We start from the raw sequence: 26,542 nt of genomic DNA, 5'->3' as shown, positions 1-26,542 counted from the left end.
ATGAGGGGAATATAGAATTTAAATCCCAACCTGAGGCCTTTCAAAGGCTGGTGATAATTACTGCCATAAGTAATAAACTCAAGGGTATTTTCATCTAGAAGGTTTGGTTTACTGTAACTAGATTTAACAGTGAATTCCATTCTACTTTACCATTCCATTCCATTCTAGTTACCTGTTTTAATAGTAAGTATTGATGCCTACTTTTTCAAAGTATATTTTACTTTTTAAAATATATACACACACAAACATATTTCAGACCATTGTTTAATGCACTAGTTCTTAAACAGCTGTTTGAAAAGAACTGGCTGATGACACAATACCAGCTTTCCTTGTTTCCAGCTGCTAAATCACATTAAAAGAAGCTAAAATATATATTCAATGCTTTCCTAATATTACTTTTCCATGTAATCAATTGCTGTAGTTGCCACATGAATAGGAAAGGAAGTGGTCTGTGCGCTCTTGCATAGAAGAGGACGTGGATCAACAAGACAAACTTTCCTTTTAAGATGTGGTCCACACAGTGTGAACATGTCAAAACCCTTTGGCTAAGTGCCTGAGCAAGGCATGAACTCTTAATACCTAATCCTGGCTTTGCTGCTGATTCACTGTGGGACTAATTAACTTGCCTCGGTTTTAACAGGAACCTAAACCCCAGTGGCAGAAAGTGTGAGGCACATGCCAGAGAAGCCAAAAGGATCAGTTCCTACCCCATAGGGCTCACAGTCTGACAAACAAGTGCTATGTATGGATCTATATCAAGAATAAAACAGCGTGGGCTGATGCCGTTTAGAAATTAAACCGTATCCTGTATTTCTCACACAATTGTTCTTTATGTCTTTGGGCCTAGGTGGCCACCACGCACCCTGCAATAGCAAGAACCTCATGATGACTCTTTGCCTATGCAAACGCTTTGGCCCCATTCAGCACACAACATAAGTAGGAGGACAAATATTATTACTGCAGCTAGAGCCCCCAATGTTTTCCACAAATGCAAAATAACACTAAATAAGAGATTGTATAAAATGACTTAAAACTCATCCTACAGCAGCAGTTTCTGCAGCTCCTGTGCTGTGGGACTGGGCCTGGCTTCCCATTCCGAGAATTGTGACTTGGCGCATGGGGTGGCAGCACTGCTCAGGTTTGGCCCAGCCACCTCTCAGTCCCAGCTTGCTCTGCAACAACCCTGTCCCATGGCCTCCCACCCTTGGGGGCAGCACCTGCTTCCCTGCCTCTCCCAGGGTTGGGTTCCCAACAGACCTGTGTTGTAAGGGCCATCTGTAATTTTAATGAAAAATTGGCTGCCCAATACTAAATCAGTACAGGACTCCTTTTATCCCATATTTCAACCCGTGCACTAAGTTACAACACCATTTGTAGATGGACCGAGAGTGGACAGCCAAATTTGAGTGGCTCCAGCAGCTCTTCAGCTGGGAAGGGTAGAGGAGAGTCCCTTTCCTAAGCTCCACATATGCCCTGTGCCTGCCATTCTGGAGGATTTCAAGGTCTTTTCCGACCTTGGTTTCAGTACCATTCTATAACCGCCACTCAGTGAAAACTCTCATCGGCCTCAGTGGAAGTTTCTCCTGAAAAGCGGGCATTGGGGTTTGTCTCAGGAAGGATTTTGTTCACCTTCAAACTGCATCTGCTCTGGGGTGGAACATGTCAGCCGTTCAGCTAGAATACCATATAGTGATTTAGGACGGGATGTGAACGGGAAGCTAATTATGCAATAGCAACTCCAGCAGAGGGGAGGAAGGAGCAGATTTAGGGACCCCGAATGTAATTCTCCACATTGGAATCTGGCCAGGACAGTGCGGTGAGCGTTCCAACTTGTCACGTCCAGGCTCAGTTCCTGCAGCTCTGTATCTATGGGAGGAGCCACCCACAAGAAGAAAGGTCCAGTGGGACCAGATGCAGCAGCTTGGCTGCCTTGCAATATTAGTGGGAACTTCAGACAGTCCTGGGCCTAAAGAGAAGAAAGTGAAGAGACTATATAAAAATGTCAATAGGAAGAAAAATACAGCTGGGTAAAACCTGTCAGTAGAAAGTCTGGTAAAACCTTTTGCACTTTGTGCTGCCATACATTCACTGATGAATTCATTTGAATTCATCAGGCATATAAGCAAAACTTATAGGAGAAAAACATACAAATTAAAGGTCTGACAAATATTAGCAAATTCTTTGTCTCTTCAAACACTGAAAGAGACAGAATTGCAGTGTGAAATTGCAGCTATTTACCACACAGTTAAACACAGCCTTAGCTGGAAGAGCATGGACTATGGCAATAAGCTAGCTAGCGAAATATTTTTGGGATGCCAATGTTAACAAATTGTCTTGTGGAAGAACCAAGGCAGAGCTATTACTGACTAATGTTTTGGTCCCAAAGTCTGTGAGGGATTGTTTATGGGATTTATTACCCTCACTACCAAAACAGCCTGTGTATTTTGCCATAGCAACTGACACGTCAAGTAAAGAGAACAGAAAGATGTTTCTGATGTGCTTGCAATACTTTACCATATCACATGGTGTTCAGTCAAGTTGCTCAATTTTTATGAAGACTATGATGAATCTGCAAGAGGCATTCCTTGTGTTATAAAGACCAGCCTAGATAAACACCAGATAAACATTAATTGTGTTACTGCATACTCTGATGATAATGCAAATATGAACTATGGTAAACACAACTTGGTGTACCAGTTGTTATGTGCTGAAAATGATTGCATTCTGAGATGAACTTCCCCATACACACAGCCCACAATACTTGCAAATGTGAGTGATTGGCTATCAGTTGAAACAAAAATGATTTTATCGAAAATTTACAACCATTTTTCTGTCCCCACAAAGCTCAAAGAATTCAGTTTTTTTTCTTTGTTGAAATTGAATGGAAAGAAGTACAGTGATATGTGAATAGAAGTTGGCTATCCCTTAACCCAGCAGTCAACTGACTTTTGAGAAACTGGCAAGCAACTGAAGCCAACATCAAGTCACTAGGGGAGTCTTGCCCACTAGCTTAAAAGAAAATGTTCACCAACGATGGTGAGTATTCCTGCATTATGGACATTTACATATGGTTTTTTCACAATTTGGCTTGTGTCTTCAACTCAGTTGAAGGAATCCAGTCTATGCATTACTGATGTGTATATAGATGTGCCATGTTAAGATGAAGATGCCGAACCTAAAGAAGACTGTTTTTTTTGTTTTTGTTTTTTTATTCAAAGCCAAACAACTGATGGAAAAACTACTACCACAACAAAAAGTGAAGGTAAAGCAAGACTTCGTTAAGTTTTATGACTTTGCATTTGTACATTGATAATTGGTTCAGGGTCTCTTCTAACATCAGAATGATGAAGGTATTGGCCTCTATTAGAAGCTTTGTTTGTCAAACCTTGAGTTGTAACAGAAGCACTCAGAACGAAGGAAATGATTAACATGGATCAGCTCTACAAGGAATTCTGCAACAATCAAGATGCGACTGAAAGATCAGAAAATGACATTTCCAAATCTGCAAGTGAAAACTTAAAAGTGTGGGGAAAAAAATCTGAAAAACTTGTTCTAAATTGTGCCATCTGCACTTAGCACACCAGGCTAAAACACAGTTGTAGAGAGGATTTCTTCCTCTAATGAGGTATAAATGGTCCAACAAATGGAATAGATGCAGGATAGACTTAATTAAAAGCAAGCTCAAAATTTGCATCAACAGCAAGTCGGCCTGCAAAGAGCTCCTTTCCAGATCCACACACCAGGGCCAGAAGGTGCTGCGTGCAGCAGCAAGTGATGGCCCTCGTCAACGTAGGTGCGTTCACCTTATAAACAGTGGGCTTGTCTCCCTCCACATTGCTACAGCTGCCCCGCTGAAGTGCTTTAGTGAAGACGCTGGTACGGCGACGGGAGATCTCCTCCGCCAGTGGAGTTAATCCACCAGAGGTGGGGGCGGGATCAGCAGCAGAAGCCCTGCCATTGACGTAGCGCTCTCCACACGCGGTGAGTGGCCGGTATAACGGTGTCCCCCAGAGGGGCGGGCTTTTCACACCCCTGAGTGAGGTAGTTACACCAGCCTAGGTCCGGAGTCTCGTCCTGGCCCCTATGCAAACCAGACCCCTCCCGTTCCATGGGTCACCATCCCAACCCTTATCACCCCAGCTCCGCAAGCGTGGGCCGGCAGCGGGGCTGCGGCTCGCACCTAGGGGAACAGAGCTGGCGACCCTTCCCCGCCAGCGCGAAATGGGGAAAACCCGGCACGTCCCCCGGGCTCTGCAGGGCCGGCTCAACGCGGGAGCCCCAACTTCTGCTGAGCCAGGCCTGACAGCGGCTTCGCTCTCGCGTGACTTGTTCCGAGCGGGCTGCAGCATCCCCCGGCGGGCCTCACCCCGCCTCGCCCCGCCCCGCCCCCTGCAGCTACTGTCACGCCGCGCGGGCAGGGCGCGTCTCCACCGTTCTCGGCCCAACGCTGTAATCTCGCTGCGCCGCCCGCCGCCAATCGCGCGCGAGCCCGGCCAGCCCCTGACCCACCCCTCACATGTTTAATTATCCGCCGGCGCCAGCCCTTTTCTCGTCAGGTCTCGCGATATCTGGGCCGGCGGCCAGCCGGCCTGGGCGGCGCCATGTTGGCGCCTGGGTAGAGCGGGCCGGGCCCCTCCCCTTGTCGCCAGGCCCGCGGCCCGGATCCCGGAAGCGCTTTACGGCCGCGCCCAGGGCTCCTCAGCCCCCCCCACCCCGCCCCCTGTTCTGAGCTCGCGCTGCCCGGAGACCAGTTTCCCACCCCCCGCCTCCGCGAGCGGACAGGGGGGACTCGCCCCCGCCAGACCCAGGAGGAGGGGGGCGTCCCGGCAGCCCCCGCCCCTCCCCCGCGAGAGCGAGGGGGAGCCGGGCATGCTGCTGCTGCCGCCGCCGCCCCCCAGCGCACGGTAAGGGGCTGGGCCGGTGGGGCGGGGGTGTTCCGGGGGCGAAGGGGGCGAGGACATCGGTGCCCCGGGGCTGGGGCTTCTGGGGGAACCGGGGGCTGGGCTGCGGTGACGGTTCCTTGTCGGCTCCGAGCCGGGGGACCCACCGCTCCTCTGACGGGCTGGGGAGGGGGGGCGATGGGTGTGTAGTGCCTCCCCCCCCCCACACTCTCTGGACAGCAAAACTTTGGCTCTGTGTGTTTGGAGGCGGCGTGGGGGTTGCCTGGTGATGCCGCGCGGGTCTGGGAGGTGGCGTCTTGCGTGGGGCCACAGCTATTGTCTGGCTGTTTCTGGTGTAAGTCTTTGCAGGTGGGAGAGTTGCCACCGCCTCTTTCCACTCTTCGGCATGCTGAGTCCGCAGCCTGCTGCTGTTGTGGTTTTGGCTCTGGGCATAGAAGAGGTAACAATGGCCTGGTTGTGCTCTGGCCGGACTCCTCTCTCCGGGCTAGACTTGAGCTCCTGTGTGTTGTGTTCTGTAGTCAGTCACACACGTCAGAGAGGCAGACAGACCCTAATTACAATTAATAGAGATGCTTTGCGGCTGTTTTGAAATTGCTGTTTGACAGTATGTTTATACCCCTTTAGACATGAATTATAATCCTACATCAATTTCCCGCCCCCCCCCGGCTCAGATTTTTTTCCCCTTTTTTGCTCTCGTTAAATATGCCCCAAGAATGATTGTATTTTAAAGTTTCAGAAACATTCTGTATGGTTTCCTTATCTCTGGAAAAGTGACATGGCCTAGATGGGTCAAGCTGAAAAGTTGTCCTTAATAAAGTAAAGCAAGACACTGTACTAATGTTTCTGTAAGTCTACGTAAAAACGTTTAGGAAGATTGTGTTCAATTATATTGTCAGTTAACATCGTTTGCTATTTATCATATATCCTGGTTTAAACTGATGAATCATTTAAAAATGGTAGTTGCTTTTCTAATGATTACAGTAGGCTATGCAGTGAATGTTGGTTGCTGAAGCCTTGTCAGCATGATTTTCTACAATGACTTTTTCATTTTTCATTTTACATAAATATTAATAGGCCAAATCTCACTGCTTATTTATCAACTATCAGTAGAGAATCTTCATGTTTTTAGCTCTGGCATACAGTACTACCAAAAAAAAAAGTATGAATTGTCAGTTGGTAGGCTGGTAGCCTAGAACTGGTATATATGAGCAGTTTAAGTTTTGAGTATTTTTTAAATTAAACGCTCTTACAAGGCAAAACATGCCTTTTTTTTTAAAAAGGAGTTTCATTTTGATACTTACAGTAGAATAACATAAAAAGCTTTTTTTTTTTTTTTTTTTTAGTAAAACTCCTGAGGTTTATGATGCAAAGCTTCTGCTCATTTTATAAAACAAGTTATAAATGTGGTAGAAAAATGGTGTTTGTATTTCATGTTTTAAGTATCTATATTATAAAGTGGAACTATGGCTCTTAATTGTAAAATAAAAATTCTCCCTCTCTCCTGTTCATGTCATTTTATACTCTGCAGGTTAAGTTGTGAATTGACCTCATGATAATGAGGTTGCAAGCATGGCATACTACTATTCTGTCTGCTGTGTATTACCAAGGGATCCTTTCTGCCTTGTATAATAGTGGTGTGGCTTATAAGAAAAAATTACTATTGCTTGACTGAAGCTGTGTCGTGACTGCAGAGTGAGAATGGCCAAAGTGAAATGTCACGCAGCCTAACTCAAGTGTTAGGTTATGTTTACGTTACCGTGGTAAGTCGACCTATTCTGTACAACTCCAGCTATGTGAATAAAGTAGCTGGAGTTGATGTACCTTAGGTCGAGTTACCGTGGGGTCTACACCTTTGGGGGGGGGGGGTTGGTGGAAGAAACACTCTTTGACTTACCTTACTCTTCTCATTCGGGGTAGAGTTCAAGGGTCGACTGGAGAGCGATCTGCTGTTAAACGGTTCTTCACTAGACCTGCTAAATTGACTGCCGGTGGATTGATCTGAGAGCATCAGTCCCAGCTGTAGTGTAGATGTAGTCTTATTGTATTAACAGCTGAGAGTTGTTAACTAGAGCCTATGTTCCTATCAGGCCAGTCAGCTTGAGTTAATGTTTTTTTGCGTGGCTGGGACTTGAGTTAGGGGAAACACTCAAGTTACAACTCAAGTTAACTCTGCAGTGAAGACAAGCCCTGAGACTATTGGTTTGCAAATAAGATGGAAAAAGATGCTGAAGGAACTCTTGAAGTAGGTGACATTGAAAAGTCTTGATAGCCTAAATTGTATAGCTAAAAGCGATTTTATCAAACTGACACTTCATCTTAGGTGTTGATAAACTTGTCCATGCTTATTGATCTAGAACAGTTTTTCCCAAACTTTGGATGCTGCTTGTTCAGGGAAAGCCCCTGGCGGGCCGGGCCGGTTTGTTTACCTGTTGCGTGCGCAGGTTCAGCCAATCGCGGCTCCCATTGGCCGCGGTTCGCCGCTCCAGGCCAATGGGGGCTGCAGGAAGCGGCGGCCGGTACGTCCCTCAGCTGATGCCTCTTCCCGCATCCCCCATTGGCCTGCAGCGGTGAACCGTGGCCAGTGGGAGCCACAATCTGCCGAACCTGCGCACGCAACAGGTAAACAAACCGGCCCGGCCCGCCAGGGGCTTTCCCTGAACAAGCAGTTTCCCAAGTTTGGAAAACACTGATCTAGAAAGTCTCCTAAAAAGCAGGTTTCTTAGTTTAGCTGAACTGTAACAAAACAACTTCATATTGGGATATTTTATCAAAGGTGGTCTTGGCAAAGAATTTTCAGTATCCAAGAAAAGTAGCATGTTATAATGGTAGAAGGTATTGAAGAAATTATTAATCATGACAGCTTCAGATATGTTTCGAATTCAGGCTGGTAATTTACTGGACATGATGCAGGACTTAAAGGGTGAAGTTCTGTAGCCTGTGTTATGCAGGAGGCCATATATAGGTAGTCATAATGGTCTCTTTTGGCCTAAAAATCTATCAATATTAAGTTTAAGTGTGCATAGAAAGTAATTTTATTGCCTCAGTTGTTTTTTTTTCAAGTTTAAAACACAGTTCTAATCTGAAAAGCAATTCTGTAAAAATAGCAAGTAGTGTTTTGTTTGTCTGTGATTTTATATGATATTTTCTCGGTTTACAAGTAACAGTTTTTCATAAGCAGAAACTTGTCTTGGAATCTGGCAAGATTCCTTTCTTGCTTTTGCATTATCATACTTAATAAAGATTCTGCAGGCCAAACGTTATTTTCAATATTGCCTCTGCTAACCCTGTAGCTTTAAGTGGACTTGCTTAGGATGTAACTGAGGGCCATGATTTCAAGACAGCTGCCCCAATCCTGCAAAGATTTACACTAGTACTTAACTTGAAGTAGGTTGAGTAGCCCCATTATTGTCTGGCCTGCAGAAACTGTATTTCTGGTGGTGGGACACCATCCAGACACAAACCAGTCAAGTTTTTGAGTCCTGTAGTGTGTTGTTAGGGCTTGTCAATGTCACTTTATGCCCCCTTTGATATGGAAACACAATAAATAATAAACATGAACCTCCTAAAGCCATTTTTACTGAGGAGTTCAGAATAAAATGTGTACTTGTAACCTTTATATCTCTAAGTTGGGTAACATGTTTTAAAAAAAGTTTTTACTTTTAGAGCAACAGTTCCATAACAGCCAACAATCAAACACCAACTCAGTGTTTGCTATGATTAGATTTTTTTGAAATATAAAACTGAAAAGTTTTAGTGAATGTCCAAAACAAATGAGTGTAATACAGTTCCAAATTTAATAAAATTTGGGTATGTTAAATGTGTTGTGTACACTTTCTCATGCTGTACAGTAGTTGAGTCTAATGACCTTTTTACTTTTAGAAACATCTTTCCGACAATGTAAGATGAGCTTTAATTAATAAGAATCTGGAATAATTTCTTGTTGTAGTTGAACTAGGTAATGTGTCCAACTTTAATATATCAAGAAAGACATTGATTTTTGTCAAATAATCCAATGAAACATACATACATCATGGAGATTAAAACCTATGAAGAGGTTTCCTTTTTGTGTATCAGAGCCTCCATATTATTTTTTTCTTGAGCACCTTTTGACGTTTTCATTGGGGGTAATGACCCAAATGTAGAAAACAAAAATGTCTGCCAATTTTTGTGGTTTTGCAGTTACATTTTCTTCTCCCCCTTTGGTATGTGGAAGGCTCACAAAAACCAAATGGGCAAATTATACAGCGGAAGCAGTAAAGCTGCCTAGCACAATGTAACCAAACTAATATTGGGTGTTTATTTTCAGTAACAAACAGCAGCAAAAAATCAGAGGTTAGTAACTTTTTTTCAGTAGAGGGTGCTCTTTTAATGGCTGTGTAGTACATATCTTCTGCATGCTCCACATTTTAAAAACAATATATATTTTGTGCTATTTTGTCTGTATAAAGAATGTGGGAAATGAGGCTTTCTTGTGAAAGACTGATGATGAGAACCATTTTGCTGAGATTGCATACAAATAGATGCAATTCGTATGTGTGAGGGATTACAGCTAAATGAGGAGAGAGTTAGGCAAAATAAAAATTTCTCTTGGAGCCTGGGGCAGAAATTTATTTGACTGTCAGAAGTGCGCTCTCAATTATTTTCAGAACAAGATCCTCAATAGATTCTACTGAACCTCAGATAATTTATTTAAAGCAGGTCTTGCAAAGGAGAGCAAATGCTGAAGATGCCAGCAACTGTCTGCAAATTTGTCACATACGTGTCCTAAATTGAACAAATTCTGGCCTGACATACATGCAGAAACCTCTGTGGTATTGAATGTCCTGTTCTGTCTGCTTATTCTTCATGAAGTAGATATCTTGGCTGTAACCTCATTCTAGTATCAATCAATACTTAGAAGATGGGGCTCTGATGTTAACATTTTAATGCAGTGGCTCTCAGTCTTTCTAGACTACTGTATCCCGTTCAGGAGTCTGATGTGTCTTGCGTACCCCCAAGTTACACCTCACTTAAAACCTACTTGCTTACAAAATCAGACATAAAAATACAAAAGTATCACAGAACACTGTTACTGAAAAATTGCTTACTTATTTTTACCATATAATTATAAAATCAATTGGTATATAAATATTGTACTTGCATTTCCGTGTGTAGTATATAGAGCAGTGTGTAGTATATAGAGCAGTATAAGCAAGTGATTATATGAAATTTTTAGTTTGTACTGGATTTGCTACATGTACTTCTGGTTGAGAACCACTGTTTTAATGTATGCCAGACAATTTGATTTCAGAAGTTTGCCACTGATGCAGCTTTCATCTTAGTGGGATAAAAAACTGAAAGAAATATGCTAAAGTTGAAGAGTACGTAGATATGGTGGATAAAGAAGAAATGTATGATGCTGGTATAGGCATTATAATCCAATATTTTTGGAGCACTGAGTCTTTGATGTTTTACCTTTCTTTTTCTCTCAATCTTTTTCATTGATCCTGTCCCCTCTTGTACGTATATTTGGGGTAAAAGTAACTTAAAGGACTTACCGGTATGCCGGAGTGGGGGCGTGGCCTCAACAGGAAGGGGCATGGCCTTAACCGGAAGAGGCAATTTAAAAGCCCCTGGGCTTTGGCTGGGAGCCCTGGGGCCTTTAAATCAACCTGCTGCATAGGCGGCTGGGAGCTCAGGGGTGAATTAAATGGCCCAGGGCTCCGGCCGCCGCAGAGCTCCGGACATTTTAAATCCCTGCTGGAGCCCGGCTGCCAGAGCCCCGGGGCTCCGGCTGCCAAGTTCAGGCGGGGATTTAAAGGGCCCGGTGCTCCGGCCACTGCAGGGAGCCCCTGCCCGAACCCTGTTGCCAGAGTTCCGGTGGCGCTTTAAAGGGTCCGGGACTCCCCGTAGTGGCAGGAGAGCCCTGTGCCCTTTAAAGCACCACCCGAGCCCCGCTGCCAGAGCTCCGGAGGTGATTTAAAGGGCTCAGGGCTCCCTGCAGTGGCAGGAGCATAATGGGCCCTGGGCCCTTTAAATCATCACCAGGGAAGCCCGTCCGCCACAACGTACTGGCTCTTGCCGGTACACCGGACTGGACCGGCTTACTTTCACCTCTGCATGTATTAGACCTGATAGATCCCACTGTATATGTCTGCTCTACATTTACTGAATGTTTTAATTGACCCAGATCCAATAGGTGTGCAGACTTTTTTTTCCCAAAATTTAAAACAAGTTTTAAAAAAAGGTAGAATTAGCGCAGTAAAGTTCAATTGTTTGCAAATATAATTTGCAAAGTAAGTAGACGTTATAAAGTTGTGTCAAGTTTTACCAAATAAGTTGATCCAACAAGCTGGGATTTTTTTTATTTCCCCCTGTAAACTGTCTTACATTGGTCATTGTAACACTGTAATCATAGTTCAGTAGTTTGACAGTATAGTATAAAAATGGAAGATTAGTTGTGTGACTGGATGAGAAGATTCTTAGAGCACTTTATTAAAAACCTGAATAGTGATTGTTGTGGACTTCTTGAAGTCCACCCTAGAGATTGCTATCCATATTCTCAGTTGCTGTAGGGATTAGATGCCTGGAAAGTGGCAGTAGATCGGTGACAGGAAAGCGCCAAAAAAAAGGACAAACTTTTTTTTCTTTTTATGAATGCCGTCCAGGAAAAAACTCTTGCAGCAATTTTTTATATCCTTTCTATATTTTTTTGCACTTCCCCTCCTGTTAAAATAAACACAAGTGCTTTAATCTCCCTATCTTTTTCTCCAAACCACTTTTAAGTTTTTATTTTTTCTTTGCTTTGAATATTTTGTTTCCCAGCCATTACATGTGTTTAGAGGCATGTCCTAGAGGCAGAGCTTTTATCAGTCCAGATAAAATGCTGTAAAAAAATTGGCTCACTCCATTTGCTTTATTTTTTATTTACTTTTTTTTATAATATGTGATGTAGGAAAAACATCAAAACTGTAAAATATGTGGATTTATGTTTTCATTATGCTAGGAAATATAAATTCCCAATAGTATGAACATGTATTAAAAAGAACTTCTGGTCATTTCCCTTTTTTGTACAGTGGTTGTGATAAATGTGTTAGCTGAGTGGCAGACACCACTGAGTTGGTCGACTTAATGTATCCTGTCTACACACATGCACATCATACATCATTTGAAGGCTGATTGTGTCTTCTTCAAGATGAGGTGTGATGTGGAGCAGTCAAATGGTGCTGTTACAGAAATAGGGATAGCCAATGATACCATCAACACATTAAAATGATTTCTTTGGAATATTTGCTTTCAAGACATAAAGTTGGTTTTTTGTGGCCTCAAAGCATCACAACAACTCTCTGGTAAAACAAAATATGATACATTTCAGTGATACCTATACAAACTTAATAGGGCTGGTGATATTTCTAGTCCTCATCCTTATTATAACTAGGGCCCTACCAAATTTATGACCGTGAAATCTGATCTCTCCCCATAAAATCTGTATAGTATAGGATAAAAGCACACAAAAGACCAGATTTTATGGGGACCAGTATTTCTCAAATTGGGGTTTCTGACCCAAAAGGAGTTGCAGGGGGGTCACAAAGTTATTTTAGGGGGGTTGCGGTATTGCCACTCGTACTTCTGCGCCCCGCCAACAGCAACACAGAAGTAAGGGTGGCAATATTATACCATGCCACCCTTTACTTCTGCGCTGCTGCCTTTGGAGCTGGGCGACCAGAGAGTGGCGGCTGCTGACTGAGGGCCCAGCTCTGTAGGCAGCAGCACAGAAGTAAGGATGTCAATACCATACTATTCCATCCTTACTTCTGCACTGGTGCTGGCGGTGGCTCTGCCTTCAGAGCTGGGCTCCCAGCAGGGTGGATTTGATTTAAATCAAATTGATTTAAATCACTAGTCAGGAAGACTCGACTTAAGCATGGATTTCTACATAAAAGTGCATTCTTGTTGGTTGTTATAACCTTGATACATATTCTTCATATGTATTAGATGTAGGTTTCATTTTTAGAAGGTACACACTATACATTTTTAAGTGATTTATTTTGAAAACTTTTCAGATTAGTTTTACAGCTATATCAGAAAATGAATGATTGTTTGGTTATTTCAGTTACCAAAGGTAACTGAAGCAGATATTTGTGAAGTCATTATAAAGAAAAAAGAAGTAGAAGAAACACCTCTGTAAAATCAGGATGGAAGGTAATTTTACAGGGTAATAAGATTCAAAACACAGAGGATTCTTCTCTAGGCAAAACTTTAAAGTTACAAAAAGCAGGGATAAACTTCTCTCTTAGCACAGGGAAAATTCACAAGCTAAAACAAAAGATACTCTAACGCATTTCCTTGCTATTACTTACTATTTCTGTAAGTTAAATGTATCATTCTGTAGGAGCTAGATTACTTGCTTGGTCTCTCTCTTTGTCTCAGAGAAAACACACACAAAGAGAGAAAGCAAAAACCTTCTTCCCACAGATTTGAAAGTATTTCTCCCCTTATTGGTCCTTTTGGTCAGGTGCCAACCAGGTTATCTGAGCTTCTTAACCCTTTACAGGTAAAGGAGGGATTTTATGCTACCCTTAGCTGTATGTTTATGACAAGGTTAATCATTAATATTTGGAGGATTTTCTTGCCATGCAGTATTAGGAGGAGAACATCACCAGACGGGCATTTAAATTGTTTTATTTAACTAAAACAACAATGTTATGTATTCTGGATTTTTTTCTTCAACAGCAAACATACAAGATTCTAACAAAATAAGCATATGAATTTTTGAATTTAGTTAAACATTCAGGTTTTTTAAAATCAGGTTTGTTACAATAGTTACATGAAATATTTTTAAAAACCCACAAAAATTAAATCAACTACTTCAGCCAGGTCAACATGAGGAACATAAAATATTGGCTTCTGCAGCTAACTCAGTCGTTTTCACCTTCATTTTCCTGTTTGTTCATAATCTGGAAAAGAAAAACAAGCTTTCCTGCTTTTTTCAGGTCCCAAACGATTTCCCAATTTGGAATGAATTAGTCCAAAGGAAGAAAATATTCTTTCTACAGTGGCAGAAGAAGCTACTGCTGTTAAAAGTGAGATCATCACTTCAACAGTCTCTGAATCCAAGTGCTTAGTGACTTCCACTTGTTCACTGGTGTGATTTTCTTTAAAATATCATCAGCAAACACCTATTTCTTGAATGGTTCACTCTTAGCTCTGAAGTTTATTATAGGTGGCATTATGGAGGGATGTTTGCTGGATGTCCATGTCATAGCCAACTCCTCTTCTTCAGCAGTTACATTTTGACCCTGGTACTGAGTATTGAAAATATTTTCAAGAAAATGAGCTAGAGATAGTGCTTGTCCCCTTCTTTTTTTTAATGCTTGTAATTTAACTCTGTCATTGCATATTTTTCTTTAAGATCTCACTCAGTTCCTTCCAAATTTCAACAGTGTTAGCAATAAAACAGCTATTTCCCTGCATTTTGTTCAAGGCTACAGAAGTAGGCTTCAGGGTACTCAGCATGTGTTCAACATGTCTCTTAAGCCCAATGTTGAGAACTTTGGCTGTAACAGTGCCATCTGTTTTTTCATGATTTTGTTCCCAAACTGTCATCAGATTAGGCCACCCCTTGATATAGTGCTCAAAACAGTCCACTACTGAGTTCCATCACACATCTAGTGGGAGAGTTAGCTTGTTTCCTCCTGCTTTTTTCAGAGCAGCTGCTGCAAAGGGTTGTTACGGAAGTATTTTGCAATTTCAACAACATTAGCCTTTATTTCTGGAACACTGAAGTCTTTGGCTAGGAGGTGCATCAAATGAGCACTGCAACCGTATGTTATTGGCTTGGGACTCTTTTCACTCTCTTCTAAATAATTTCTTCTCATCTTGGATACATTTACAGTGTTGTCTGTGACCAAGATGCATACAAGACATTTGAATTTTTTTTCACAGTTTGTTATAGCTTTTACTGGTATTCTTGTAAGTATTTAGCTATGTGCGCATTTTCTGATGTATCAATTGTTTCTGAAAGGAAGACCTTCCTTCTTCTGTTGTCACACAAGCACATATGACAGGATCATTGTGGACATTGCTCCACCCATCAAGACTCAGTTTAACAATTTCACCCTCTAGACCTTTTGCACACTGCTAAATTTCTCTTTCATACACTTTATCCAGCAATTTGCCTGCGACATCTGCTCTGTTGGGAGGACTGTATCCTGGTCTTAATGACTGAACCATGTTAATGAAGTGTGGGTTCTCAATCATACGGAAAGTAGAGTTTATTACATAAATGGAGCAATTTTTTCATCAATTACCTCTTTTTGTAATCTTCTGGTTCTTATCACAAACTTATTTCTGGTTGTTTCTGGATGATGGAGATTTTTTTTTTCTTTTTGCTACAAGTGATATACTATCACTATGTGACACACATGGTATGACTGGAACGCTATCATTGTCAGATAACTCTGAAACTATAGAAAATGATGGTGATCTTGAATGTGGATAGTCTTCAGAATTCTGTATGTTGATGATGGATTCTCCTGAACAAAATAAGTCAATGCAGTTATTTAATTATTATTACCTTACTGCTCATTTAGTATTACTCATTGCATTCACGGACACTCAGTACTACTTTAAAGGTGAAATTGTAAAAGGAAGGTCTGCCTATTTCAGCTATTTATTTTTTTATCCCAACTGCATCTAAAATGATAGTACCATAGAGTAACAACTATATTTTTTGCTCAAACATGAGAATTCAAGAATAGTCCAGAAGGAAGATAGGCAGTCCTTAAGAAAGTAGTATGAAATAAAAGTTTACCAACCTGAAGATCCTGCATGTTCAGACATGTCCCTTTCGTCCTCTTCAACACAGCTTCCTCCTGAGAAGGAACACTTCTCATGATGTTGTTTCATTCAGGCAAACAGGCCTTGCATTTCGTTGTTGCACTGTTTGCATTTTGCACGCATGTTTGTCTTACCCACAGGTAGAGGAACTTAATTAAAATATTCCCAAACTGGGTCTCTTTTACAGCCTGCTGCCATACCTTTTCCCTTCTAGTGAGAGAATGGTATAGTAGATCTCAAATCAATGAAGCTTCACTCAGAAAGATTGCAAGACTTTGGGAATATGCTGCTCAAAACCCTTCTGACATTCTCTCCGGACTTCTTCTCTTTGTCCAGATCTATTCCATCCCCAACAATCTTCTATTCATTTTTGAAACTTTGTACTTTTAGAGAGAGGTAAGGGATTGATTCTGTGTACACAAATTTTCAGAGGGACAGTAGGGTTGAGGTCTGTTATTTCTCACGTCTATATATTATTTATTTTAAAACATTTTTGCTGTTAACGAGCATGTTATCTCTGGAGACACAAATCCACAGTTTGAGTGAGAACTGCAAAACTAAGCATCTTGGATGGTATCTTCTAGACTAAACACTGAGTCTCATTGGGTAGATAGAAAGATTAAGCTAAATAATCTATACAGAAGCCCCTGGAACCTCATAAAATTGGGTCCCTAATCCATGAACTATTGGAACTCATTTACAAAACTTTTCTTAAACATTATATGAATATATTGTCTATACTATAGAATTAGAATTTATAATCCGTCTTCCATGATGATACATTATAACTCAAAGATATATCTTAATTAAAACTATCTTTAGTTTTATTGGGTTTTTTTAGATAGGTTTTTTCCTCAGAAAGCGTTTTATCAAAAAAATCCGATTTAAATAAAAAAATCCGTTTTACTTTAATTTTTTTAAAATAGCATTGATTTTTATCCACCCTGCTCTGTTCAGAAAATGAGAACTTGTGTGGAAGGAGAATATTTGTACTTACTAAGACTCCTCCCCCAACTCCTGGGCCTTTTGTGTTATAGAAGTGACTTCATAACATTTTATGTCATAGATCAGTACTTGGGACCCTTTGTCATATGCTGCATATGAGACCCAGCTTTTATGGCAACATCTCTCTGTGTGCATGGGAGCAGCACTGAATTATGTGGCATAGATAAGTAGTAATTCAATTTTCAGTTATACTGAAATATTAATAAAATACTTGAAGGTGGAAGTTAGTCTGGAAAGTGTATTTTACTGATCACTTGGCTATGGAAATTTGCAACTGTATATGTTAATTGTCTGATATCTTGGTGGTGGTTGCAGTATTAACAGTAAGCACGTACTGTACAAAATATTTGAGTTATATTTTCAGTAAGCGTGCTGAAGATAGTTTTATAGAGTATATTATTGAAAGATGTTACTGCAATTCATTACTGGTATTTAGCCAAGCTTTCTAGACATGTAACTTTAAATTTATTAACAAATGGGAAGTTGATGGAGTTATGAGAAGCATAATAGGGAAATGTTTAATTGTATACATCTTACTAAATGTTAAAATTGCGGAAAAATTAGGAAAACATTAAGCATATACTGGCTGCACACATTTGCTTCTCAGTTTTATGAAATAACTTACTGCCATGGAGCTGAATTTGATGTGGCATTCCGTGTTATAGGCAGTAGTGCTGATGGAATCCTAACCGTCTGCAGTGGATAACCTTCTGGTGGTATTTTTTTCATCAATCAGGAAAGTAAACTTGCCTCTTCTTTGTGATGCTACTCAATAGTATTCTAAAGCTTTTCTGATGATGCTGGGTTTAAGTTATTAGCTCTGTATATAACTTGTTAAAACACAAAATATATCGGTGCTTATATGTTCAAAAGATTACCCACCTTTTGTAATCATTCCAGAATTGTGCAGCATAATCATTCTTTCTTGCTTCAGTTATTTCCTCCCATTCTCTAAAATGGAAACGTTTTCTGCTTCTGGCTGGAGCTCATGCAAATGACCTTGTCTCAAACAGATGCTGCAAGTGAATCGGCAGAGATGCACTCCTGGAAATATGACTTCCTAAGAAGATATTAAGGGGATTTATTCTTTATTTAAAGAGTAAGTATCTTAGATTCTTCTTCTTGTGCACTGTGTACCCCTAAAACACACTCTTGTGAAGTATCCAGTAGAATACATGAACAGATTTTTGCAGTTTCTGCAGTCAGGGCCTAGTGACCATAGCCACTTCCTAGAGTAGACGGGAGTAGCCTCCTTGTCCCTTGTTTCCTTCTGATGTGGCAAAGATAAAGTGGGAATAGAGAAAGGAGGATCGGTGGAGCAGTGTAAAATTTTCGAAAGCAACTTATGGTATGTCTATATTGCAGTTAAACACCCGCGGCTGGCCCCTGTCAGCTGATGTGGCCTCACAGGGCTTGGGCTGCAGCCTGAGCCCAAATATCTACACAGCAATTTTTCAGCCCCAGAGTCTGAATCTCGTGAGTCTGAGTAGATGACCCCCGCCAGCCATGGGGTTTTTTTTATCCTTGCATAAACATACCCTAAGTGAGTTGAGGATCTAAGTCCTATTGAAAGTCAATGGGACGTAGGCTACTAAATAATTCTCATTATTTTGAAAATGGGGCTCAGGAACTTTTGAAAAATTTACCCATGTGCTTCCCTGGCCTGGAACACTGACTGGGTGGCTTATCAAAACAAAGCCAAAACTGCACAAACCTGCTTTAGCAATCTGGGCCTACAGTACAGCTACTGTTGCCTGTTCCCTATCCCCAGTGGGAGAGCACCACCATATGGAGCCCCAAGGATGCATGAAATACTATTAAGGGACCTTCAGCAGACGCATGAAATGCTATTAAGGGGCCTTCATCTCCACCTGTTGGAGTGGTGCACCCCAATGGCCTTCCTCCCCTTAGTGCAAGTGATAGGTCATCAGTCCATCAACTGGGATCTCTCCATTAAGGCCTTAGTTTCATATCCATGCATTTAGAAGTGGGAAATATTTCATAGCATAAAGCTTCATTTTCTATGGGCAATCTCTCTCCAGTAGCTTGTATCCCTAAGTATGGGAATTACTTCCCTGAGCAAAAATCCTTTTTCCTCCAGTGCCTCAACAGGGGCACCTACAATCCAGACATTCTTCAAAAGGCTGGACAAGCAGGACCTAAGAAGGGAACCAAACCTTCAAGGAAAGCGAGTTCTGAGAAGTCAAGGCACTTCCAGACCTCTGACTCTCAAAGGGATCTATTAGAATAGTCTCTGTTCAATCTCCCCATCTCTGTGACTCTGAATGGAAATGGGAGGTAAACTGAAGTCCTCACACAAGTGGAAACAATCTTGCAGCCCTCTGCCAAAGAATTCAGTAAGGAGCTGGATGTGTCTAGTTCAGGCACACTATCTGAGCAAGAAGCAATAAAGCACAAGAGGTATCCTGGATTTTGGTATAAAACAGGCCAAAAAAAATCCTTCCTTCTCTTTCTTGAGTTACTCTGGTGTATAAGTGTCATAAATATAAAGGGAAGGGTAACCACCTTTCTGTATACAGTGCTATAAAATCCATCCTGGCCAGAGGCAAAACCCTTTCACCTGTAAAAGGTTAAGAAGCTAAGGTAACCTAGCTGGCACCTGACCCAAATGACCAATGAGAGGACAAGATACTTTCAGATCTGGAGGGGAGGTGGGGACAAAAGGTTTGTCTGTCTGTGTGATGCTTTTGCCGGGAACAGATGAGGAAGGCAGCCTCAGAACTTCTGTTAAGTTAGTAAGTAATCTAGCTAGAAATGCGTTAGATTTCTTTTTGTTTAATGGCTAGTAAGGTAAGCTGTGCTGGATGGAATGTGTATACCTGTTTTAGTGTCTTTTTATAACTTAAGGTTTTGCCTGGAGGGATTCTCTGTTTTGAATCTGATTACCCTGTAAGGTATTTACCATCCTGATTTTACAGAGCTGATTCTTTTACCTTTTCTTTAATTAAAATTCTTCTTTTAAGAACCTGATTGATTTTTCATTGTTCTTAAGATCCAAGGGTTTGGATCGGTGTTCACCTGTACAAATTGGTGAAGATTCTTATCAAGCCTTCCCCAGGAAAGGGGGTGTAGGGCTTGGGGGGATATTTTGGGGGAAGATGTCTCCAAGTAGGCTCTGTCCCTGTTCTTTTTTTAAAACGCTTGGTGGTGGCAGCATACAGTTCAAGGACTTGGGAAAGTTTTAACCTAGTGTGGTAAGAATAAGCTTAGGGGGTCTTGCATGCAGGTCCCCACATCTGTACCCTAGAGTTCAGAGTGGGGAAGGAACCCTGACAATAAGAAAATGAGAAACCATAGTACTGTGGATCATCACAATTTACTCTTTATTTTAAGACTTCCTAACTGAATCCCAAATTGGATAAGATTGTGTCTAATCTGGAGTCACGCTTATCTGATGAAACAACCTTTTCTGTTAGCAGTAGTGGTGGAGTTAAAAATGTACAGCAGTTAGAGGTGTTCCATTATTTACCCAAATGTGAAGAGAAAATATTTTCATATTTGCCTCCAAATATATCACAGAATTTTAAATCCCATTACTGGGATTCCTGTTGTCTCCCATCTTGAATTAAAAAGAAACATCCGACAGCTGCTTTATTTGTATGTTGTTGGATCCCCTAAATTTACAAGACAGTGTCATAGCTGCAGATAATATTGTCTTGTCGGCTCAGTTTGGTCAATTCCTGCAGTTGATGGCTGATTGGGCAAGAAGCAGCGCGCACTGGTCTGGTTATTAATCTGGATCAAGGTAAATCCTTGGCCATTACCATCAAGAAGCCTCCAGCGCCAAATTACGACCAGCTCATTATTAACTTGTCTGGGAGACATCGAGCAGATGGCAGCTTTCAAACATTTGTGAAGCGTCTTAGACAGTGCTGGAGGTTACTCAAAAAATATGGATGTGTGTATAGCTGCACCTGTGCCATGTTTCGGACCCTTCAGGGTCCACTGTGTGGATGTTGTGACATCGCATTTGCTACGAAGTTGTCGATCTAAAGAGCCACAGTTATACTAACTCCGTCGTATGGAAGTGAAACGTGGAAGGCTGAAGAACACTTGATAGATGTTTCTGATTCTTGTCATCTTCATGAGCTATTCCGTATCAAGAACAAGATCAGAAATGAGATAGTTGAAGTCAAATCCAGCAACCGCCTCAATCAACTGTTGTTTAGTTTCAGTGGCTTTCTTGATATGGATACGTTAATAGAACAAAGGATCAACAAATTCTGAAGTGTGTATACCAATAAATGCTCCTACATGACCAGCAATTGCAAGGGTGTCGAAAGCTTTAGTGGCATGACAAGATTGCCAGTGATGGACATAAACTGAATATATAACCAGACCACCTCAAGCATCTTGCCAGAGTGTGATCTGGGTGGAGCTCAGTTTGTGAGACCATGTCCCTTTGGGATTTGTCATGATGATGGATTTCCTAATTTTTTAAAGAAGTTTTATTAAAATTTACAGCATGCTGCATACAATTTAAGATATTTGCTGTAATTGTCTTTCACAGTGGAGTGTGCCAATTATTGCCAGGTTTGACGTGCGCAGTATAGTGCTTAACAAAAGATACAAATAAGAAACATGGCCTTTGACAACACAGTAGTTCTGAATATGAAACTATGACCACTTATTTACTTGTGGACTCTCTTGGTTCTCATGCTCAGTTATTCTTAGAAGTTGTTGATGTAAACATCAGAAGGAAAAACTTTAATACATATTTGGAAAACTGCAGTCTTTTGGGCAATGACAGCACTTGGAATATATTTACTGATTCTTGTGTTTTTGTTTGTTTTGAAAAATGTGTAGCAAATTGCTCTTCTAATCAGAGTAGATGCTTTAGAACCAGAGAAGAAATGAAGGCCCTGCTCCTGCAATCTAATTCTCCTGGGCAGATCCTGGCTTCCATGCTGAGCATCACTAAAGTCAATATGGGCTCTGAGCGAGCAAGCATCTGCACACACAGGCCTTGATCCTGCAATCAAGATCCAACTGAATTTTTTTTTCTTGTCACAGCATCCATGTGAAAAATGTTTTTACTAGGGCTGTCAAGCGATTAAAATAATGAATCCTGTTTAATTGCATGATTAAATAATAATAGAATACCATTTATTTAAATATTTTGGATGTTTTCTACATTTTCAAATATATCGATTTCAGTAACACAGAATACAAAATGTACAGTGCTCACTTTATATTTTTGATTACACATTTGCACTGTAAAACATAAAAATAGTATTTTTCAATTCATCTAATACAAGTACTGTAGTGCAACTTTCATGATAGAGATTACACAACAGTACTTGTATTAGGTGAATTGAAAAATACTATTTCTTTTGTTTACAAATATTTGCACTCTAAAATGATCAAAAATAATATAAAGTGAGCATTGTACACTTTGTACTGTGTTGTAATTGAAATCAATATATTTGAAAATATAGAAAAACATCCAAAATATTTAATACATTTCAATTGATATTTTGTTTCAGTGCAATTAATACTGTGATTAATCACGACTAATTTTTCTAATTGTGATTAATTTTTTTGAGTTTATCATGTGAGTTAACTGCAATTAGACAGCCCTAGATTTTAGATTAATTTTTCTGAGTTGAATCTTTAAAATATTTTTAAGATTAACTTTTGCACATATCATATTGAAAAAGTAGGATATTTTCACAATAATGAAGAGCTCCCTTGATGGTGCAAGCTCCTGTACACGCGAGCTGACTTCATGGAGGCTCCATTTGATGCAGGTGGGTTTATAGGGCAGAATTAAAATGTGTAAATGTGGGAAAATTTACAGATGATTTGGTTGTGACTTTGCATGTGGGTGTTATGAGCCTCATTTAACACTCTTTTCACCTACCTCCTTACTTGGAGTTAGGAAAGCCTTTTTGCTTTTCTAGTTAATGTTGGGAAGGCCAACAATGTTTACATTTGGTTAAATTCTACAAGTGACTTTTGGATTACAGTTCTTTAAAAATGACTGTGTGAACATAACACTTATTGGAAAGAAGACCAATACCTTATGGAACTCTCAAACAATACTTTAATGTTTCTCCAGCAGTCATTAATATTTAGATGAATTCAGTAGCTGCTTAACATACTGCTAATACTGAAGACCTATTAAAGTATTATTGCCCAGAGTGTGATACCTGCCCTCTTGTGTGGGGAAACAAAGTACTAGCCAGGGATGAAAGGACAGTGCTTTTATGGTTCTCCAGAGTGTTTTCTTTCTGCTGTTTTAATGAAAGTCTGTAGTTGTTATGATGGCACAGAAAATCTTAAAATCGTGACATAAATTACAATGATGTCTGAGTTTGCAGAGAGTCTGAAGCAATGAACTCACCCTCTTCTATAGCTGGGTGCTAACTCACTTACCAGGGATGATACTTTAAATGCCAACATTAGTAAATATTTTGCTGCTCATCAAAACATGTAAGAATGAGAGAGTCATAGTATGCTTATCTGCACCAGTGTTGGCCAAAGTGAGAGTAGGTAGCCAAATGGGGGAGTAGTTGGGGCAGCCTAGAAGATATTAAAAATCAGTGTTTTAACATGGTATCACTGCGGAAGATAAATGTGGCTGTTTGTCAAGTGGTCAGGGACTGGGTGTTTTTAAACTGGGGGGAGAATTTTACCTGAAACAGTGGCCTTTCACAGGCAACCAAATCCAGACAGGCAGCGTCTGAGCCCCCTCATTTGGGCATGAAAGCTCATGAACCATGCCAACAAAAATAAACAAATCTAAACGGTCATGTGACACCCTGCGTGCCCCGGTATGTTTTCTCAAGCTAGGGGGTGGCCAGTGCTGCAAGGCTCAGTGCCACCTAAAGATCACATGGCCTCAAGGGCTTCCTTCTCCCTGGAATGAAGAAAAAAAGTAGGATTCAGATCTGTTTCATGCAGACATTAGGAGGCTTTGGTCCTTGGCATCAGCACTCAGAAAAATCAGTTACCTGTTACAATGAGAAACTTTAGGGAAAGCTGAGACTATTCAGAGTCATTGGAATATTGCTTTACAATCCCAACTCCTGCCAGACATAGTAGAAAGAAATAAAGGTTATATGGCAAGTTGAAGCAGTTCATGAGGTACAGCAGGAGAAAATACCTCTTAGCAAGTGGTAGTTAGAACAAGTGCAGGTTCAGTATAGAATTTCTGTTGCCTCAGCGCTATCTGAGGATTTCCTAACCAGCTCTATCTGGAGATAGACCCCCTGACTCGTGCCAGTTTGGGAAGAAAAAGGCTACCTTTATTTTTGCTCAAATAAGGTAACTGGACGTTGTCCAGAGGGGGTACCCAAAAGAGCCATGCAAGGATTTCAGAAATAGTTTTGTTCCATTCCAAGTTTCAGCAACCCAGGGAAAGGCCACAATGTTAATGTTATCATCCCTTGTGTACTTCAGATTGGAGCAGTGCAATCCACTCCCCATCCTATTTCTACCCTCAGAGAATCAGGGAAAAGCTGAGCAAGGCCCTATGTGAAACATCTAAATAAGTTCCTAGTAGCGGTTTGTCTTCAAAGCATTCCTATTTTAACACTTCCAGACCATTCTTATGTTTGCAAGTGAACAGGAGCCTTTTTCCATTCCTAGTTTCAGTCCTTACCATTTGATCTTGGCTGTCATTCAAGGGGGTCTCTCCAGTATCATGGTAGCAATAATATTGGCTTTAGGAGAGAAGAAAATTCATTTCTCTCCCCAGACAATTTTTCAGTTCAAGGTTTCTGTACAGCGAGAAAGCTTGAAGCAAAGACACAATGATCTGGAATATCTTGAATTCACGACAAACACAGATATATTACGAAGAAACCCAGACATAGGCCTGGGCTGACGAAGAATACTATCAAATACAAGGTCTCCTGTCAGAAGAATGTTAACAGGAGATGTCACAAAAACAAAAATCAAATTCTTATTAGAGCCTATTGAAAATTTTGATCTTATACACAGGCATGCTTCAGTGATAGAGTTCATATGATACCTATCCAGTAAATCTGGGTATTTCCTCCCTATCTCATCCAGTGGCAGGGATCTAGCTGGGGTTCTATATTCTCTACTCTCACAGCTAGTGAATGAAGAAAATCAGATCTTTCTTTTAAGGGGTCTTTCTAATTCAGTTCAGGTACCAGAAAGAGAGAACGCAGTATCCACCTGCTGGGACACAGTGATTCATTGAGATCTCAGGGCTCTGCTCCTTCTACAGTCATAATAGACAATATTTCTGATAGCGTTTTCATAATACTTGGGAAGTCTGTGTTAAGACCTCAGGTTGAAATTCTGTCCAGGATAGAACAAAACTTCCTCTGTCAACATGCACTGCCCACCGAGGAAAAGATGAACACCAAGATTTAACTGGCAGAAGTCATATTAACAGAGTGGCTGCTGCACCCAGAAATGTCATCATAATCCAGTTTGGTGGGCTGTTGACGGAACTCTTTGAATCTGGAAATCCTAAATCAAGTGCTCTGAGATCTCACTATGTGTAAGGAACTCGGATGTGAGGTGGTGAACGACATCTTGCAGAACTGGGAGAGAGCTCTGTTGTCTTTCCTTTTCCACCCCTCTGCAGAATAATACAAAGAGCAGCAGCGATAGTGTTCATGTCTTTCTTGCTGAAGAGACTTTGGCTCTCAGGTATGATTAACCTAGCAAATTAATGTATTGCAAGACTTGTCCTCCATCTGGGAGCAGACAGGTTTTAAAATGAATACTTGGAGGAAGAGATTTTTTTGCTTTATGGACCCCAGTGGAGAAGTACAGATTAAATTTATTCTGTGGGCTGGTGCAAAGTCCATAGTATAACTTCCGTAGAGTTCTCCTAGGAAGACTCTGTTGTGGATTTATAAGTGTCCAAGCAAAAAGGTTAAGTCTGTGTAGCATAATGTTCTCAACATGTTCAAGAAGGGGAAGTTTTGTACATATCCCAACATTAAATTCTTCCTTAGGGCATAAACCGTATTCCAGCGTTGAAAAGACATAGGATATGACCTTGGAACCTCATTCTGTTCCTTACAGCACTACCGAGATAGAATGCATTATACTTCTTATCCATTAGAGTAGGCCTCCATATGACTATTACCTTCTATCAGATGAGGTTTTTATTTGAAGTTGGGAACTTTATCTAATGAGACCCAAATATTGTACTTTTAGTTCAGACAGTCTTTTCAACTGTCACCAACGTTCCTTCCCAAGAAGTATTCCTTCTTTGGTTAAGCATCAAAGTCTAGACCTTGACATCACTGAAAGTCTCAGGGCAGAGTAGTCATGTCTTCTGTATTGAGATTTGCTAGATAGTTCACCAGATTTTGCACATTGGTCATCCTATGTCAGCCAATTCCCTTTTACTTCTGGAAGAAGTCTTCTCCACTCCTGAGTAGGAGTAGATAATTGTATGTACTATACCTTGTTTTGGATGTCCATATTTACAGGATGATCCTGCTTTCTGCCCTGGAGGCATACTGCTATGCAAATCCTGTTGCAACAGATCTGTGGACTTTAGCATGAAGGATAGGAAAACTTATCCATGCTTATGTAGAAATTTCCTTTTTCAAGTAGCAAAGCTCAGAGATCTGGCCCACTCAGAAGACAAATGGATCATCAAGAATAGAAATAGAAATTGATATCCAAGGATTAAGGTTTATTGTCAATAGGTGGAATTTATCATGCTCTGCAGTAAGAGAAATTTTTGTATCCTTCCCCACCCCTGAGTATATTTAACACAATCTGTAATTTAGGAAAGTAGATTTTGAATTATCCTGGCTATGGAAGTTGTCTCAAGTAGAAGGAACTTAAGGAGGTGG

General features: G+C 40.8%; 1 protein-coding gene and 1 long non-coding RNA gene across 9 annotated transcripts in view; one reads left to right on the top strand and one right to left on the bottom strand.

Annotated features, from left to right (window-relative positions):
• Window positions 1–250: 250 nt before the first annotated feature.
• Window positions 251–4,605, bottom strand: LOC122464044. Its single transcript, XR_006287887.1, has 2 exons — window positions 2,515–4,605; window positions 251–1,966 (listed from the first exon to the last, which is right to left on the bottom strand). It is a non-coding gene; the product is annotated as an uncharacterized LOC122464044 (long non-coding RNA).
• Window positions 4,548–26,542, top strand: part of TAB3 (TGF-beta activated kinase 1 (MAP3K7) binding protein 3) — a 75,913-nt gene continuing 53,918 nt past the window's right edge. The window contains exons 1-3 of one of the 8 annotated variants that reach the window (XM_037902017.2): window positions 4,623–4,904; window positions 17,738–17,823; window positions 22,406–22,495. The gene's annotated coding sequence lies outside the window, so the exon portion shown is untranslated. Of the gene's footprint in view, window positions 4,905–17,737; window positions 17,824–22,108; window positions 22,496–26,542 lie in introns of those variants that run through there. The other 7 variants (XM_037902041.2, XM_037902025.2, XM_043538011.1 and 4 more) reach the window with 7 other exon arrangements.

The sequence above is a fragment of the Chelonia mydas genome, chromosome 1, assembly GCF_015237465.2.
Source record: "Chelonia mydas isolate rCheMyd1 chromosome 1, rCheMyd1.pri.v2, whole genome shotgun sequence".
In the NCBI taxonomy this organism is placed as follows: domain Eukaryota; kingdom Metazoa; phylum Chordata; order Testudines; family Cheloniidae; genus Chelonia; species Chelonia mydas.
Note: the sequence above shows the minus strand (reverse complement) of the source record. Positions and strands in the feature narration are given on the sequence as shown.